Below are 19,715 nucleotides of genomic sequence, written 5' to 3' on the forward strand. Positions count from 1 at the left end.
CAAATATATAGCCCTATTATTAATTGTGGGTTAGAAGTCTAAATTTGTGTACTATGACATCAGATCTTATGACAGTCTGTTGTTTCAGTTTTAATTATGTTAATTATTACATATATATGTAATATATGTCATATATACATATATATATATATATATATAAATTTGGAATCTTCCAAATTCTGTTAGCCCTTTCCTGATTTTTATCAATTCCCCAAATTATAACAGCATATAAAACTACCTAATTTGTCAGAGGTCTGTCAAATGTCAACAGAAACAATGACAGCCATATACTTATGTTATTGGACAGTCATGATAGAAAATCGTGCTCATTGAACAACTAGTATTACCTGAAAGCAGTCACTCTCAACACCACGTGAATTTTGGCACTGAGGGGACATGTGATAATATCTGGAGACATTTCCAATCAAACCAACTAGAGTCCTAGCACCTGGTAAGTAAAATTCAGGGATCCTGCTAAACTTCCTACAATCCACAGGATGATCCCCACGACAAATAATTACCTGTCCCAATACGTATGTCAGGTTGAGGCTGAGAACCTGTGCCCTCAAGGTTTACTGCCTGTCTTACTAAAACTACTAAGATACAAGACGATACCTAAAAATCTGAAACATGCATTCATCTCTCTAGGATCCAAACTTACTAAATAAACGCTGTAGATAATTGCCCCAAAACCTGCTTCTCTCATTCCGCATCAGCAAACTACACTCAGAACTTGAGAACTGAAGGCCATGACTCAAAGGAGCTCATTGCTAACCACAAGACTTGAACCCAATTTGTAAAGGAGGCAGGCAAAAGGAACATCTGGTCTCCCTGGGAATGGTGCTCTGGAAGAGTAATCCTTACAAATAAAGTGGGCAGAAAGCAAGCTGCTGCTAAGGTCTCAAAAGCTGATCATCCATTGTGGAGCCCCATGGGTTCTATTTCAATTCGGTAGGACCCCTTCAACCGCCTATTAACAGATGAATGGATAAACCAGTGTGCACCTCCGAGGATGAGCATGGCTGGTACAGGGGTGGGGGTGTGGATAATCAATTCCACGGAAACAACAGCCTGGCCTTTGCACAGTTCATCACCTAAGGAAGCCAATTTATCACAAGGAGGGTCTAGGCACTCACACCTGTTTTGTAACAAGTTCTAATATCTGCAGCATTGCTTTAGAAATGTCTGTTCAACTATGAGTCATGACATTCATTTAATGACTCAATTACCAGTATTTTTAAAAGAACAGAATAGAAACAGAGTGGAGATGATAAAATAGGACAGAAAATGGAAGAGTGCATCCCAGTAAGGGTTAAAACTGTCTTATGAAACTAACTTCCCATGTGTCTCCACGTGTCTGCCTGTATACTGAGTTGTGAAGTACAATCATAGCTTCTTCGTGACCAAAAATAAAAAAAAAAACAAAAACAGTGTTGAAAACAATGACTTATAAAACCACAGCTTCCATCAGAATGGCACATCCCATTTTAACGAGACCCAAGGACAAACCAAGTCGAGAGAGTCTCAAAACACTTGCTCAATCACTACCCAGGCGAACACCTGAGCTAAAGACAGGAAGACCGAGATGAGGAATAGCCTCTGTCAACAATTCTGGGCCCCACAAGTTGCGCACGTGGTCCTCACCTACTTCCTTCTACAGCTTAAGAGAAACTTCCACTGCATGTGCAAAGTCTTCCTAGGAAGGTTAAAAATTACTTCCCCACCCCCCAAAAACAGTTAACTGAAGACCTGAGTCTTGAAGAATGAGTGGGATTCTGTTAGATGAAGACAGAAAAGAAGGGCCTTCCAAGGAGAAGAAAACCACATGTTTCTAAGACACGGCCACTCTGTGGCCACAAGCTGAGTCCCTAAGCTACTGAATAAGGAAGTGAACTAAGTGGAGAAAGACCCCAGCTTGTACGGGGAAAGGTGTCAAGGCAGCAGGGCCTGATCACAGGTGTCAGGGACAAAGTTCAGAGAGATGGGAGCTGGGAGCGGAGGGGAGGCTGGGGAGATGTTGACTGTCGTTAGCCCATCACCCCTCCCCATCCCCCAACTGTCCCAGAAGCACCGCAGTGTGAGCCATCTCCTAGGGACACTTGAGGAAACTGTCTGGAGAAGGAGCCCACAGGTCACAGCCCAAAGACAGCATGGGGACAGCACTGGCACAGGAGGTAAATGTTATTAGTGTTGGCAGAAACTCGGGAGCTGAAGTGACAAAGAGTTCTACTCATGGCTCATCAGGAGTTTGGAGACTCTCCTGCAGATCCCACCCCCTCCTGGGCACTATGAGGGAGACAAAAGAGACGTATGGTCTGATCCCATCCCCAAAAGGGTTTACCAGCTTGTGCGGGGAGGGGCTAATTACCAATGTGAACCATGTATAGAATCAATAAGCGAGTGTATGACAACTTTAACAGCATGGAGTTTATGGGGGGGGGGGGACCACCATTCCCACAAATATTACTGGTATGTTGTTGGAATGTCGGGGAGTTGAGAGGCCCAGCTCCATCTGAGCCATCACAGAAACTGAAAATATTTCGGGGGCGGGGGGGGGCGGTGGCAGGGGGAAGGGGAATTAATCACCTCTTCAAGCAAAATTACAGAATAGTTTAGAATAATCCTGGTGAATATAAAGTTGTTTTATTTTTCTTTTAGAAATTATCAAACTGCCTTTCGTATACTTTTATCCATGTTCTTTCGTGTGTGGGTGTGTGTTTAATATATCAAATGTTCAGTCCCAACCTTCTTTTTCTCCAAAGTCTGCTTCAAATCTCATCCAAAGTTTGGCCAACATCCTTGTCCCCTACAGACCGTGAGCAGTGCGTTTGTTGACTGCCAAAGATTCACCGGGTTCAAAATGTGCTAGCCTGACTTTTAAGTAACCTCTCACCTTCAACTTTGATGAACATGAACGCTTCCACAAAAAAGGGAAGTTCAGGCATGGTTCAGTACTTCCCAAGCTTCGTACTCAAACAGAAGACCTTGTACAGGAACCCGGGCTGTAACCACATGGCTTCTCACTGACTCGGAGACCTGCACGGACGGCATGTGCCTCAGTAAATCAGAAGCAGGCATCAGGCTCCTGAACCTCAATCACATTCTGTGACCAAAATATACCACGGTAATTGTACTGAGTGATTCTTGGCAAAATATTTCTTCATTATACACTGTTCCGTTTAAGTTACAAAACGAACAGGCTTCAGCCACACATTTTTTCCCTCATTTAAGTAGGTGTTTTCCTCGCCCTCATAAATGTGTAACTCCTACTTCCACTCAGCTTGCTGCCTGATTTGAGAGCTCATTTCTCTAAGGCTTGAGGCTACAATAGAAGTTGTTCTGGGGCCCGCAATTAACCAATTATTGCTGAACTTTTCCTTAAATTCTATGATTATTCACAACAAACCTAGTAAGATTTTAGCTGGCAAATTTACGGAAACCTTCAGGAAAAAAATATGAATAGCGTTAGTAGGTATAAATTTTATAATTTATACGAATTTACAATTTTTTTGTTATCTAAAGTAGATGGGCACACAGAGGGAGAGGGAGGGCCTAATGTGCCCTGAGCCGCTGTGTGCCAAGGCTGACTGGGGCACAAGAACCCCCAGAGCTTGCAGGATCATCCCTGTCTTACAGCTTCCAGGGATTAAACAATTTCACCAAGATCACTAAGGGGCCAAAGGCAGGAGTCCAACCTGGATTTTTTTTTTCACCATCTTTTTTTTTTTTTTTTTAGCATTACATCAAAATTATTTTAAATGTCTCTTTTCAATGTGAAATTATCCTTTTTTTTTTTTTAAAGTACAACTTCACGTTCAGACTTTTCTTCTAGAAAAATAGCTGTGATCCGTGTACCTTTCATAAAGAAAGCACTGGAAAAGTCTTTCTCTGAAGGTATCCTTTTTCCAGGCAGGAAAGGCTTGCACAGTTGGGAATGAAGACAGGAGAAGGAAATGAAAAACTCAACTTTTAAGTTAACTAAGGAGCTGTAAGGTTAGAGTGTAATCATTCTATTCCACTTTACAAAGAACATCACGCAAAGGAAAAATCTGTTTTCTTGGTGGCGTAAACGTCATAATCATTAGCCTAAATATCCACTGGAATTCAGAATATACGTCCCCAAGGCTGTGGGGATGGGACATATTGACCAAGACCAGGAGGTGGGGGGTGGAGGGAAGGGCAATCCAGAAACAGAACAACCAAATAGCATCTTCCTGAAACTGCAACTTCATCTAATGCTAAGTAATTTAATAATTGCTTTAATAAAGACATAGATCATGAAGTAAAATATAAAATTTACATTTCTAAGGTAAAATACAGAAGTCCAACAGTCTTTAGCATTTGCATTAAGTAGCTGTAGCTACTACATCCGGCATCCTAGGGAAGATACACTTTCACTGATTAAGCCAGTACGTGTTTACTGAGTAAATATTCTGTTGGACACGGTTACAGGCCTTGAGGATACAACAATAGAACCCCGTCCCCCCCAAAAAATTCCTGCTTTCACGGAGCTTTAATTATAGGGGGGAGGGATGAACAACAAACAAGGAAAGCAAATTGTTATAAGGTGACAAGTATTTTAGCCAAAAAAAAAAAGAAGAAGGGCGTGGTAGGCTGTGTGGGGGAGGGGTGCTGTAATTTTAGAAAGGGGAGAAGAGGAAGGCCTCACCGAGTGGTGACATTTACCCAGACTAGCAGAAGACAGACGACATGGCTTCTGGGAAAAAGGCACTCGAGGCAGAGGAGAGAAAGTGCAAATGCCCCGAGAGGTGGAACAGGCAGGCCAGTGTGGCTGGTACAGAAGGGGTCAAAGAAGGGACAAGGAGCCAGACTGCAGCCCAAAGGGACATTTTAAGGCCACTGGCTTTCGCGTTGAGATTGAAAGTCATGATTAGAGGGTGGTGACTCCAGAAGGCTCATCACGGGCCACATTTCAAGAGGACCACTGTGGCTGCCCTGTGTTGGGCTGTCTGCAGCCAAGTGGAGGCTGGGGGTGGGGGGCGATCAGGCTGCTAGAGGGATCCGGGGGACAGAGGACGCGTGCTGGACTTGGGGGCAGTGACGAGGAATGGCCTGAGTCTGGATACAGTTGGAAGAAGGGCCAAAAGGATTCCCACATGGATGGGCATGAGAGGCAACAGGTCAAGAAGGCCGCAGTGACTTTCATTCTGGAAGAATGGAGAAGGCACAGTAGAAGAGGTTTAGGAGAAGACAAAATACTGGGTTTGAGATGTCTGTTGGACGTTAAAGTGGCAATATCGAGTTGACAGCTGGGGGGAGAAGCTGGCATTCAGGGGAAAGGTGGGCTTGAGGTACAAGTGTGCTACTCATCCTTATGAAGATGGTATTTAAACATAAAATGGATGAGCTCTCCAAGGAAGTAAACAAAAGGAAGAGAAGAGGCCCTGGGCACTCCCAAATGAGGAGGTCAAGCAAATAAGGAGAAGCACACAAAAGAAACAGAAGGAGTAGCCAGTGAATCACATTAAGAGGAAACCAAGAAAACATGTTGCCCTTAAAGCCAATCAAAAAAATGTATTTCGGGGGCACCTGGGTGGCTCAGTTGGTTCAGCGTCTCACTCCGGGTCAGGTCATGATCTCCCAGTTCCCAAGTACAAGCCCTGCACTGGGCTCTGTGCTGACAGCATGCAGCCTGTTTGGATCCTCTGCCCCCCCTCTCCCTCTCCCCCCCACCCACGTCCCTCCCCCCGCTCAAAAATAAACACTTAAAAAAAAGTCTATTTCAGGGAGGAGACTGTGAAGTTGCCGAAGGTTTCCGACAGCCCAAATAATGAGGATCGATAGATAAAAGAGCACTGAACTTAGCAACATGGAAGTTTATCCATGAACTTGACCTGAGCGGAGAGGAGCAGGGGCGCCGATAGCTGGGTTGGAGTGAGTTTGAGGATGAGGTCAATGAACCTGAAGATGGCAAACAGAAACTGCTTGCTCTGGTTTGACTATAAAGGGCAACAGAGGAACAAACAGTAGCTAGAAGGATAGAGGAATCCCCAAACGGGTGGTGGTCCCTGGGGTATGTCCATCTGTCTGTCTGTCTTCAGGAGAAATTGCAGCATTGAATGGGAACTGTGCTGTGTGACAGAGAGAGGGGCAAATGCTCAAATGTTGTCCTTAAGTAGCCAAAGCAGAACTCTCATGCACAAGAGGAGGACTTGGCCCAAGAGCAACCACCCTGGACTATTAGAGAAACTGGAGAAAAACCCTTCGAGAACAATATATGGTTATACAGCAGGGCATTAACTCCAGCACAGAACTCTTTGGGAGACTACTTATCACTGTGTCTTATAATTTCCACTTTTCCCCTATAAGTCATGTTGTGTGTGTGTGGCGGAGGTGGGGGGGAATAAAAGTAAGTGAAGGTCTCTGCTAGGTACCACTTATTTCTAGGGTGTTCTGTTGTGGTTTTGTATGTACCTTGTCTGGCTGTTTTTGATTCATCTGTGATCATCCTATCAATTTTCAATGGAATACATAGGCGTGTTACACATACCTATACATGTGTAAGCGCATGTGTATCCCGTGACTTTACGTACACTTTTCGTGAAGCTCTCTACTCCTTATTAACCTTTACTACCATGTGTTTTCCTGGTTTATGATTGTCTGTGTATAGTGCTTCCTTTCACTGGTCACTCCGCCTTCCAGGAATGGCTACAGACGACATGAAAATACTTTCATTCTCTCCACCCAGAATTCCTTTTTATTGGCTTTCATCATACGAACTTTCAGCTTTTGTCGTTCCCAACCCATAGACTCTGCAACTCTTGAGCCCGTCCGCACATCTCCATTTTAGAAGCCCTGCCCTAACAATTCTGCCACCATAGAGATGTGTCATGGTCAAGTACAAAAACAGGATAAGGATTATTTTCACTTTCCAGGGTTGTCCTAAAGATAGCCAGGATTTTTAAACCTTTATTTAAGTCTTAGGAACGCCCTGGACCAACTTCTTCCTGGCGTTATCTGTAGCACCTACCACATCCCTTTCCTACAGTGAAATGACAACTCAGTCTATCACTGTTATAAGTGTTTATTTTTCCAAAAGCGCCTTGCATTACCTTGGCACTTAAGTAAAACCCATCTGCTGTTTTTCTTTTCCCTTCCATGCCTCCCTCTCGTAAGTTACAGAACTAACAAATCCTAGACAGTCTCCTATCGGGATAGGATGGCGGGGGGCAGGGTGGGGGAAACCGCTTCACCTAAGGCTAAACCAGGAAGATTGCCAGATGAAGTCTTATCAGAGCTGTCTTGTCAGCAGAGGTTAGGGCAGCACACGTACACCTAAAATTCTCTCTGGCAATAAGTCAGTGCGAATGATGACCACCAAATGAGTATACGACTTTGAATTTCACCAAGATACAAGAAAGACAAGTCTTTGTCTGGTCTCCGACTAGAGCTTTGACAAGTAGGTAAGCAAATGAAAGAAAGGATGGAAGGAGGGAGGGTAACAGATGCGTGTAAGAGGTGTGTGTGTAAGCAAATATACATACACCTACAAACATATGTATACACATATACGCCTCTATCATTTACAAAGATAGGACGGCATATACCAAAGTATTTCCAATGAAAGAAACAGGTGGTATAAGGAAAGGACCAACAGGATACGTGGCATCGCATCCCAGCTCAGCAATTAACCATCGCAGTGACCTTGGACAAGCCACGTCAGTTCCGTGGTTTCCCAGCTTTCCCATTTGAAAATCCTCTAAGGTCCCTTCTCAACCTGACAACACTCTGAGCTATAAATAGCTGACAGTAGTATACGATATATTCCTGGGATACTGACATTACAGCTCTTACCATTTGTAAGCCTGTTTTAGATAGGGCTGAGTAATAAAGACACTCACCCTGCCATTATCAGAATTCAAACGATCACAAACGCGATGTTTAGCACTTGTGTGCGTCAACAGTCTGAAAGTCAGGATTGTTGCATTACTCCTACATTTCCCTGCTTTAAAATTTTGTTGCTATTACTTTTCAAATCCACACCTTTTTTTTTTTTTTTTTGGATCCCTCCTAATAAAGGCATCTTTATCTTGGCCCTTACCTTAAGGTACGACACTTAATGTCAAATAAAAAATGCAGGTTAACGCTTCAATTTTTTTCTTTTAATGTCCAAAGAGATCTTATTCTGAATGAGCCATGAACACCATTGTTTTTAAGTCTCACAGTAGAGTTGAGGGGTCTCACTCACCCAGTTTATCATCTCCACACAAATGAATCTTTCAAAGTGGGCCAAACCCAGAGGTGCACACAGGCATGGAAAAGCGTCCCACCCGAAACGGAAGGAGCCCATGCTTCTCCTTCTCAGCCTTCCCTCCCGCCGTTCCTCCCACATCCTTCTGACATCTGTGGTAAAAAGTGGTTATAGCAACCCTGCACTGACTTTAAATCTCTGTAAGAGGGAATGTGTCTCTTCTCAAACACACTTAGAGACCACCAAGACAGAAATATCTACTTTACTTAGGGGTTAAATGAGGGACCGCTTGGGAAGGATCGTCTCTTGGCAAGGGACCTAGCCCTTATCTTCCGCTTCTAGGCATCCCTGAGCAGGCCCGGCCTGAGGAGAGGGCTTTGCAGCTCACTCCCTCTGCACTGAGACACTGAAGGAAGACCGTTATCTGCTTGCATTCAAAACCCTATTTACTGTCTGGCTAGTTTGGATCGGAGGCATGGGGAGGGGGGGGCTCCAGGAGACTTCAGTTTCTGTCTACAAGCTCCGGTGAAAATCAAAGCAGTTGACAAATGTTCATCTGACTAGAGGAGAAGACGGTGCTCTGTCCCGGTTCTAAATGTTTGCCGGCTCTGCCAGAGCAGCACTTGCCGGATCCAAAGGAAAAGTAAGAAATGTTACCAATGTTTCTATGAACTCGAACCTACCTGAACTGTACTCGCCACGGCCCCATCCCTAAAAGACATTTCAGCCAGGGAACTAAAGGAATGGACGACGAACGATATATCCACAGGGAAGAAACACACTGAAGACGCACACTGCCTATCCTAAAATAACTCATAGCCCCGGTATATTGAAAGTAAGCAAAAACTCTGGAATCCCTAAGTGTGACAGAGGGCCACGGTGAAATACTTCAACGTGTTAAGAAAAACCCCAGCGGCTGTTCAGCAATACCCTTACTTTCCAGAAATTCTATAAATAATCTTCCAAGTTACAATGACTTCAAAAAAGCTTCCTATTTCTGTCTCTCCACCTACCAATTTTCTGAGAATTACATGCTTGGCCAAATTAACGTAAAGCTGAGAAAGTACTATGCCAAGCCAGGGTTCCTCAATCCCCGCTGATAAGCTCGGGATTCAGACAGACACTTAATGAATGGACAGCTTCTGAGGGATTGGAACACGGATCAATCATCCCACCTGAACTAGGTACCGTCCCCCCACCCCCCCCCAACACACACACGCACATGGATTGCACAGGATTTCATTCCTTTTTTCAGAAAGTTCAAGACAAAAGGACAAACATCAATAAACAGTGAACATCAAATTACAAGTTTGAAAAGAAACTCTTAAACCAAGTAGCTCACTCGGCTCAAAACTAAGGCCTGATGAAGTTATATAATAACCAGAAAACTACAAAATACAATCCCTGAGACAGTTTCATTTCCCTTTGTGCCCTAAAAGAATTAACTGGTAAAAAAAAAAAAGATAATAGTCATTAATGCTTTTACCATAACCACACTGAGAAATGATACTTTTTTGAAATATCATGAAAAATAAATCCATACAATATATACTATTAGCTTTTGGAGAATTAATTAGTAAAATGGGATAGGCAACTATCATAAACCCCCAGTAGGCGTCAGAAAGCACATACATACTCAAATTTGAGAGTAATACAGTCTTAGAGCAGCCTAAGTACAAAATAACGTCAAACAAAGAAAAAGGGTCAGCGCACAATGAAATATTCCCAAAAGGACTGCTTCAAGAAACATTTGTATCTCACATATAAAAGTAAGTCTCAACTCCAGAAGAGGGGGGGAAATAAACATTTATAACCTTACCTTTGCCAAAACTCTGGATGTAGCCAGGGTTTCTCAGGCTCTTTCAATTAGTAGAAAAAGTTTCACAAAGTCAGGGTTGATGCACAAATCCACAAACTCTCTCTGCGTTCTGCCCATGGCAAGGCAGGAAACAGCGTTGAACACTTCAAAATGCTCGGCCGTTAAGAGCTAAAAACGGATCCTGTGCAATGCTGGATGTATTTTTGTCTGCGAGCTACACACCCTCATCATGTTCAATTTTTTCCATTGGTGGAGGAGTATGATGCAGACTTAACCAGAAAGTGGTTTTCCACGGGCCGCCTGAAGTGATTAGCCGGGACAGCCAGCCATCACGCCGGGGAGCCGCCAGGCTCACCCATGACTGGGCTGCTGTTGGACCCACATTCCAGAATTACCACCAAAGTTCCATAGGAGCGCGGCCCGGGAGTGCGCTGAATAAAGGTTTACTCACTTGAAGGGAGGCTCGCTGCTTTTTTAAGCCTTTCCGCAGTGAGAATACACACCTACCGTCCTTGTGTTTACAGCGGTAGGAAACATTCTATCTCCCAAGCCACAGCTGGAATGTTACGGTCATAAAAGCCCTGCTTCAAGAGCAGCCCTTCAGAATAATTTTGCAATTTGCAAAATATCAGGTATACACTGTGTGTCAGAGTTATTTCATTAAAAAAAAATTTTTTTTTTAATGTTTATTTATTTTTGAGACAGAGAGAGACAGGGCATGAACGGGGGTGGGGCAGAGAGAGGGAGACACAGAGTCTGAAACAGGCTCCAGGCTCTGAGCTGTCAGCACAGAGCCCGACGCAGGGCTCGAACTCACGGACCGTGAGATCATGACCTGAGCCGAAGCCGGATGGTCAGCCGACTGAGACACCCAGGCGCCCCCAGAGTTATTTCATTTTTAAGGTAGCTGAGCTCCAGTGCCCTGCCCTGGAAGTACTCCTTATCCCAAAAGGTCACTATTTGATGAAAGATAAGCAATAACCTGACTTTCAAAAAAAGCGACATACCAGACGTTCACGTGTCTTCAAGTCTTGCTATATCTTTTGATGAAAAAAAGATACGGTTTATACTTCGGTTTAAAGTATACCCAAAAGGTAGACCAACATTTTCAGAGATTATTTTACGTTCATTATTGGCAAAGGCGTGCTGAAAGGGAGAACAGGATTACATCCGGGTACTTTCAAATTTTTGAAATTACATTCTATAGAAAACAGTTTAAGCCAAAGTTTTCAAGCTCTCCTGGACAAACATGTGACAAACAGCTTTTTGAGGTAATATTTTCATTATTTTTAAACTGTGAATGGGGCGCCTGGGTGGCTCAGTTGGTTAAGTGTCTGACTTCGGCTCAGGTCATGATCTTGTGGTCCGTGACTTCGAGCCCCGCATCAGGCTGTGTGCTAACAGCTCAGAGCCTGGAGCCTGCCTCAGATTCTGTGTCTCCCTCTCTCTGCCCCTCCCTACCTGCGCCCCGCCCCATCTCTCAAAATAAATAAATGTTAAAAAAATAAATAAATAAAATGTGAATGGATCAGTGGGGCACCTGGGTGGCTCAGTCAGTTAACAGTCCAGCTCTTGATTTGGGCTCAGGTCATGATCTCACGGGCTGTGAGTTCGAGCCCTGCATCAGGCTCTGTGCTGACAGCTGAGCCCCAGCTTGGGATTCTGTCTCCCTCTTTCTCTGCCCCTCCCCCACTTGTGCTCCCTTACGCTCTCTCTCAAACGAAATAAAAATAAAGTTTAAAATGTGAATGGATCTATGTATGAAACCGACAAGATTCTTGCTTCACATTCAAGACCAGATTGTACTACAGACATACAAGCTTTTAATTCCCTATCTTGCGTGAAAAACAAATTACATATGTGTACACACATCTACATGTAAGACAATTGTGTGTCTACATGGACACACAATTTTTTTCCCATACAGGTTCCATGTAGTTAATACATGCTTGAGGGGCGCCTGGGTGGCTCAGTCGGTTGAGCGTCTGACTTCGGCTCAGGTCATGATCTCACGGCTCGTGAGTTCGAGCCCCGCGTCGGGCTCTGTGCTGACAGCTCAGAGCCTGGAGCCTGCTTCTGCTTCTGTGTCTCCCTCTCTCTCTGCCCCTCACCCACTCGCATTCTGTCTCTGTCAAAAATAAATAACCATTAAAAAAAAAATACATGCTTGAAGGTACACTTTCTAATCTTAATTAGCAAATAATAAGAACCATTATATAAGGTCACCTGTCCAATAGTTACAAAAACCAGTCTAACCGCCACAAAACTCTACTAGTGAACACAGAACCAAAGACTGTTTAGTGCGGGCATGGCACACCTGAAAGCCACCTGTGCCCAATCCCCTCACTTTACGGACAAGAAATAGAGGCCTTGAGTGACTTTCCAAGGTCCCAGAGCTGGCCAGCAGCAGGCAGCAGAGCCAGGACATGCCAGTCGAGTAACCACAACCTCCAGGACCGAAGTCAGAAAAGTCACCACGGAAGCCAAGTCACATAACAGAAAACATGGGAATTCCCAAAATGTTAAGTTGACGTGTGTGTGCGTGCATGCGCACGTGCTGAAAAATAGCCTGGGTCGGGCCCCTGGCTGGCTAAGTCGGTAAAGCATGCAACTCTGAATCCCAGGATCGTGAGTTCGAGCCCCATGCTGGGCATGGAGCCCACTTAAAAAAAAAAAAAAAACCGTCCTGGGTAAACCCAGAAGAAGAAAGAATGCAAGTCACGGAGCAGCATTGTTTCTGTTGCTAAAATAAAAGGAAAATGAAGTATCATAGGCTAGCGTAAAAGAAACAGTCTCTCGAGAGGGAAGAAGGAAGTGTAAGAAGACGTGCTTCTCAATGTGAGAAATGTATCAGAAAGACAACCAACTGTGTGGAAACACTTGCATGCCTGTATTGCAAGACCTGCCTGTAGATTTTAAGCCAATTCTGACCTTTTCGAACACGTTATACGCAGGTCTGTTTATGCCAGAATCGCCTGCAGGAATGAATGATCTGCAACATTCCCCAGACATTTCCCATGGATTTGCATTGTCTGGCTCCCTTTTTTAATCACCAGGTAACTTTAGTTCTACGGATGTACAACGTCACTTGGGGGTTAAAGAGTTTAAACTTTGCCCAACTACAATAAAATACTCTCAACTTAGTACTCCGCCCTAAAATGATGAAAGCCAGCACATCTCCAAATCATAAAAGCAGACTTTACCTTTCTAATGCTTCGGCCTGAGACAACAACACAACGGGACCTATGTGTTAACAAGCATCTAAGGTTAAATTCCTTGGCAAAGAGCTCCAAGAATTACGTATATCACTACTTAAGGAGGTATTCTGTCCTCGAACATACAACGCAAAAGGACACATAGGAAAGTAATATAGCAAAATGTTAACAATTACAGAATTCAAGCGGTGGTAATATTCACTCTACAATTCTTTCAACTTTCTATATGTTTGCAAATTCTCCTAATAAAAAGTTGGGGGGAAATGACAGATGGACACACACAAAGTCAAATTCACACAAACAGAAAAGTGGCTGCCGGGGGGTGGGGGGTAGGGTGGGGAGGAGGAGGGGTTGGTAAAAACTGTTGTTACAGATGAGTAATCTCTGAGGATCCAACGTGAAACGTGGTGGCCACAGTTGCTAACACTATACCGTGTAACTGAAATTTGCTGATAGAGTAGAACTTAAATGTTCTCTCTCTGACACACACACAGGATAAACAGTGAAGTGACAGGTGTTCTTTTTTTTAATTTTTTTTCTCGTGTGTGTGTGGTTTTATTTATTCTTCGAGAGGGCAATAGCAAGCAGGGGAGGGGCAGAGAGAAAAGGAGACAGAAACCCAAGCAGTCTCTGTGCTGTCAGCGTGGAGCCCCACGTGGGGCTCTGACTCACAAGCCGTGAGACTGAGTCGGATGTTCAACCGACTGAGCCACCCAGGGCTCCCATTTTTTGAGAGAGAGAGAGCAAGCAGGGGAGGGGCGGCATATGGTCTTCGTTAACTGGACGGGGAGATTCCTTTCCCCAGTGCACGCATACATCACACCAAATCACCACAGTGTACACTAACTACCCTTCCATTTTATATGTCAACTACACCTCCAAAAGGTGACATTTTTAAGGCTATCACATCTTTGGGGCGCCTGGGTGGTTCAGGTGGTTAAGTGTCCGACTCCGGCTCAGGTCATGATCTCGCGGTTCGTGGGTTTGAAGCCCGCGTCGGGCTCTGTGCTGACAGATCAGTCTGAAGCCTGCTCCGGATTCTGTGTCTCCCTCTCTCTCTCTGCCCCTCCCCTGCTTGCACTCTCTCTCAAAAATAAACATTGTTTTAATTTTTTAAAAAAAGTACTCTTTATTAAGTGAAAATAAAGAGCAAAATCAAATTTTAACTTTTTTTAGAGTAAACTGGAGGTGCCCACAAAACCAACAGTCAATTTTAAGCTAATTCAAAATGTAATAGTAGCATGCTATGTATTGCTTTAAAGCCACAGCAAACCTAAAGTTCATAATACAAGCTTTTTCTAAGTGGTTCAAAGGGACCAAATACACAAGACACATTTTAATGCAGTCAACTCTCATGAAAATAAGGAATAAATATTTATAAAGTCCAAGTGGTACCTTATATTACATAATAAGCAAGTCTCAAGAACTTAACCAAATGACCAGTTAATTACTTTTGGGAGATGTGAGCAAATGTGAAATAACAGAAAAACTAAGATTTAAAACAAATTCTTCATAAATTTTTCCTTTACATGGACTTTTTTCTATAAGTCATTATATCCACATTAAATACACTTTGATAACTGACAATTATTGATAATGTATAAACTCCTAAAGTTTAAAATTAAATGGAATGCTTTATAGTAAGAGGCATGATTTTTATATAAACGATAAAAATCTGTACAAAAAAATGCTACCAGGGTGCCTGGGTAGCTCTGTAATTAAGCATCTGACTTCAGCTCAGGTCATGATTTCATGGTTCGTGGGTTCAAGCCCCACATTGGGCTCTGAGCTAACAGCTCAGAGCCTGGAGCCTACTTCAGTTCAGATTCTGTGTCTCTTTCTCTCTCTGCCCCTCCCCACCCTGTGTTTTCTCTCCATGCCCCACCCCCCCGCCTCAAAAATAAATAAATAAACATGTTTTAAAAATCATGCTACCAAAAATAAAACCATACTCATTCATGAGCTTCCGCGAAGGTAACCTAAGAATTTTCAGCAGGAACAAACCATTTAGAAAACACACTGACAAATACTACACACTAGACACATCTGTTTATAACATTTTTGAAGGGTTCTATTGGAACATTTAAGAAAGTGTAAGGAATCTGCCCAGAATTCGATGTAGTCAATTAAAAAGTGTTCTATTCAGCCTCCCACACCATGGGCACAGTACTCCCTTTTTATGGACTGAAGTGAAATCGTTCACGCTGAAAGGTTCCTAATCAGTTTAATTCAGAGAGTAATTGGATCTGAGTTTTCTAAGAGACCACAGAGGTCATCCAGCAGGTCCTATCTTCCTTCTAATTTGAGAACCTCCTACGGTATCCTGACAGATGGGCCACCCTCTTCCACCCAAATACACCGAGTGATGGCAAGTCCCAGCTCCATTAGGGAGCACATTCCACTGTTGAAACACCAACTGATGGATGACAACTCCTTCCAGGGACTTGAAACCAGTCATCCTCAAAATTCCACTAATTAAGTTAGTCTTTCTGTCCTTATCAACACACACCCTACACCGCTCTCCCTCCCGACCGCCCTTACAAACAATAGAAGTCCAATGTCATGACTCTTCCCCTGTTCTCTCTATTTTAGTTTATCTGCCAGAAGCACCCTTGTAAAATAGAATGGACCAACAAAACCAGATTGCGTCTTTCACTAAAAATCAAATCCACACACACAGAAGAGAGTCCTAGGATTTCAGTCTGTGCCTCAGTGGGCTACGAGGGCAGTGCCCTTGGTAACCACTCCCCCCCCAGAGTCAACGAGGTTACAGGCCCTCATCTGTTTGGTGCCACAAAGTCTGGGAAGCGTTGGGGGAGGGACCCACTAGGGAAGGCAGAATGGAACCTCGTTCCACAGCCCACACACATGTGCAAATTACACACTGCTCCCATTTCACCCAACCAGGAGTCCTGACGACCGATCGTGGGGAAGACGAGCAAGTTTGCTGCTGAAAAAAGATGAAATGGCCTAAAATAGAAGCCAAAGAGTTCTGTTTGAACACAGAGGGGAAATCTTACTGCCCCGCTCAGGAATCACACACACACCTTCAGCGCCATTTAAAATGCATGCAATGATGGAGGCCAGAGGGCTATACTCCTAAGAAACAGAAGCCGTCTGTTTGCAAATTAGGTTTCTACGAGTATTCTTCAGCGCACACACAAAACATGTTCTGTTCTACCTTTCTCAAAACATGAGACTCTACAGAAACGTCTTTAGGTTTTCCACCACTAATACAGAGGGAGATAGAACTTTTCCAGCTTTCTCCTAATTCTACTAGAAGAAAAACAACTTAAGTAAAGGAAAACTGGTAACTGGCATTGCGGTATCGGGGAGACTGCGCGGTGGGGTCACTACCGTAGCAAACGGGCCCACGCGTGCCCCTCCAACCGGGCAGCAGCCACCTCCCTAGCTGTCCATTGCCACCTGGGATGCACACCGCCATGCTGCCCGGTGAAACCGCGTTTTAAAGGAACACTGAACATGTTGCTTTTAGCTAAAATTTTCACTTTCTCCAGGTAGGCAACTGGGGCACCTGGTGGCTCAGTCAGTGGGGCGTTTGGCTCTTGATTTCAGTTTAGGTCGTGATCTTACAGTTTGTGAAATCGAGCCCAGCATCGAGGCTCTGCTCTGACACCACGGAGGTTGCCTGGGATTCTCCCTCCCTCTCTCTGCCCCTCCCCTGCGCTCGCTCGCTCTCTCTCCCCCAAAATTAATAGGTAAACATTTGAAATAATAGTAATAAAAAATAAAGGTAGGCAACTAACCTAAATATCCTTAAGACCCTTGTCAGGGACGCACTTTGCAGGCCCAGCAAAGCTCACCCACAGCCCAGAAGCAGCCAGAAGCCCACCAGTTTGCAAGCTCTGATTCATATGATAAACACAAACAGGAAGATTTTAAATCCTGAAAGATGTTTTAAAAGAAAGCAATCAGCAGTCCCAACTCTCTGACTTCAGAAAGCTAAATCCTGGGTCTCCAGGGACGTATGGCTCCATACAACCAACCGGCCCAGATGACCAGATGTACACGCAGGATTCTGGACGGGGCCATTTATACCGAAGAGGCGTTGGAACGGGACATACAGGCCATGGCAGCCCCCTTCCTGGGGAGCGAGGAATCCTTTCTCCAGGAATCTTGATCTGCAGTCCAGCAGCCTCTGGACCCGTATCTGCCCTGGGAAGTTCACTACTGCACAGGCCGCCCCGCCCATTTTCCCCCAGCTCCTAAGTTTCCTTCTACTCACTGGCCCTAGTGTCTCACTGCCCCTGCTCGCTGCACACATGACTCACTCTCAAGGGCAATATTATGCTCCCCACTAAACAATATTTTCGGGGCGCCTGGGTCAGTCGGTTGAGCAGCCAACTTTGGCTCAAGTCATGATCTCACGGTTCATGGATTCAAGCCCTGCCTCAGTCTCTGTGCTGACAGAACCTGCTTTGGATTCTGTGTCTCTCTCTCTCTCTGCCCCTCCCTAGCTCACGCCCTGTCTCTGTTTCCCTCTCTCCCAAAAATTAATAAACATTAAAAAATTAAAAAACTAAAAATAAAAAATAAACTTAATATTTTCTATGCTAAATATTCTGTTCCCTTCATCATCATGAATAGGACACTGTTTTTTTTTTTTTTGTAAAGTTTACTTATTTATTTTGAGAGAGAGAGCATGCAAGCAGGAGAGAGGAGAGAGAATCCCAAGCAGACTCTGTGCTGTGAGTGCAGAGCCCGATGCCAGGATCCAGGTCATAAACCATGAGATCATGACCTGAGCTGAAATCAAGAGTCAGATGCTTAACCGACTGAGCCACCCAGGTGCCCCAGGACACTATTTCTAAACACTCCTGGTGCACCTGGGTGGCTCAGTCGGTTAAGCATCCAACTCTTGGTTTGGGCCACGCATTGGGCTCTGCATTGACAATGTGGAGCCTACTTGGGATTCTCTCTCTCCCCATCTCTCTGCTGCTCCTTTGTTCACATACGCACGCGCGCACACACACACACACACACACACACACTCTAAATTAATTAATTAATGTAAAAAATAAACAAATAGGGGTGTCTGGATGGCACCGGCTCAGGTCATGATCTCGCGGCTTGTGGGTTTGAGCCCCACACCGGGCTCTGTGCTGACAGCTCAGAGCCTGGAGCCTGCTTTGGATTCTATGTCTGCCTCTCTCTCTGCCCCTCCCCACGCCCACACTCTGTCTCTCTCTCTCTCTCTCTCTCTGTCTCTCTCTCTCAAAAATAAATAAACATTAAATTTTTTTCTAAATAAACAAAATAAACACTCCTAACCATTCCTAACCATGATCACTGTGGTCCATTTAGTAACATCCTTCTTAGATCTAAGGTGTAAAAAGAAGAAAGTAGGAAATGAAAAGTCACGAAGCCCTGTACCCAAATGTTACATGTATTTTCATATTTAATTCCCATAGCAATCTTTTTTGATTTGTATTATCAGCACTACTTTGCACATGGAGAAACTGAAGTTAGGCACAGTCGAGTCATTTGCTGAGGGTCATGAAACAAGCACAGCTAGAGAACTCAAACCAAGTCAGTCTGGCACCAAAGACACAACAATATTGTAGCCATGTGGAAAATGGCATATTTGTGACTTATCGCTATGATAACTAAAGTTATTAATAATTGTAATTAAGCCTTTTCTTTCTGTTGACTCAGGGATGTCAACATGTGAAGCAAATGCTCAAAGTCCTGTCTCCACTTTATGAGCAGAATCCAAATACATTATTTTCAAATCCAGTTGATGTATCTAATATATAAAATCCTGAGTATACACTAAATAGCAGAAATTTTTTTTAAGTTTTTTACATTTTATTTATTTTTGGTAGAGAGAGACAGAGCACGAGTGGGGGAGGGGCAGAGAGAGAAGGAGACACAGAATCCGAAGCAGGCTCCAGGCTCCGAGCTGTCAGCACAGAGCCCGACGTGGGGCTCAAACTCATGGACCACGAGATCATGACCTGAGCTGAAGTCTGACACTTAACTGACTGAGCCACTCAGCCACCCCTAAAATAGCAGGAATCTATATAACACATACATTAACATCCTTAATCACAATCACACGAGGAAAATGCTCTTATTACCCCCATTTTACAGAAGAAGAAACTGAGGCACCAAACTTAAATAACCTGCCCAAGGTCACTGAGCCAGCAAATGTCAGAGACAGGATTCAAAAAACTCAGCAGGCAGTCTGTCTCCAAAAAAAAAAAAAAAAAATCTAAACCTCAGGCTTTTCAAGAAGGTGTATTTCAGTCCTGGCATCTGCACTTCAGTAAAGCATAAATGAAACAGTCTCAAAGGCTAATCAGATATTCCTTTTAAATATTCTAACGTAGGAGCACCAAGGTGGTTCAGTTGATTATGTGTCCGACTCTTGATTTTGGCTCAGGTCATGATCTCACAGTTTATGAGTTCAAGCCCTGCATCAGGCTCTGCGCTAACAGCATGGAGC

The 19,715-nt window shown here is 44.0% G+C and overlaps 1 protein-coding gene across 9 annotated transcripts in view; it reads right to left on the reverse strand.

The window, feature by feature from the left end:
- TIAM2 (TIAM Rac1 associated GEF 2) overlaps positions 1 to 19,715 on the reverse strand; it is a 246,893-nt gene that overhangs the window by 116,056 nt on the left and 111,122 nt on the right. Inside the window, exon 1 of one of the 9 annotated variants that reach the window (XM_053222053.1) lies at positions 10,032 to 10,705. The exons of the other annotated variants lie outside the window; for them this stretch is intronic. The gene's annotated coding sequence lies outside the window, so the exon portion shown is untranslated. Of the gene's footprint in view, positions 1 to 10,031; positions 10,706 to 19,715 lie in introns of those variants that run through there. 9 annotated transcript variants of the gene reach the window in all.

This window comes from Acinonyx jubatus, chromosome B2 (assembly GCF_027475565.1).
Source record: "Acinonyx jubatus isolate Ajub_Pintada_27869175 chromosome B2, VMU_Ajub_asm_v1.0, whole genome shotgun sequence".
Taxonomy (NCBI): Eukaryota; Metazoa; Chordata; class Mammalia; order Carnivora; family Felidae; genus Acinonyx; species Acinonyx jubatus.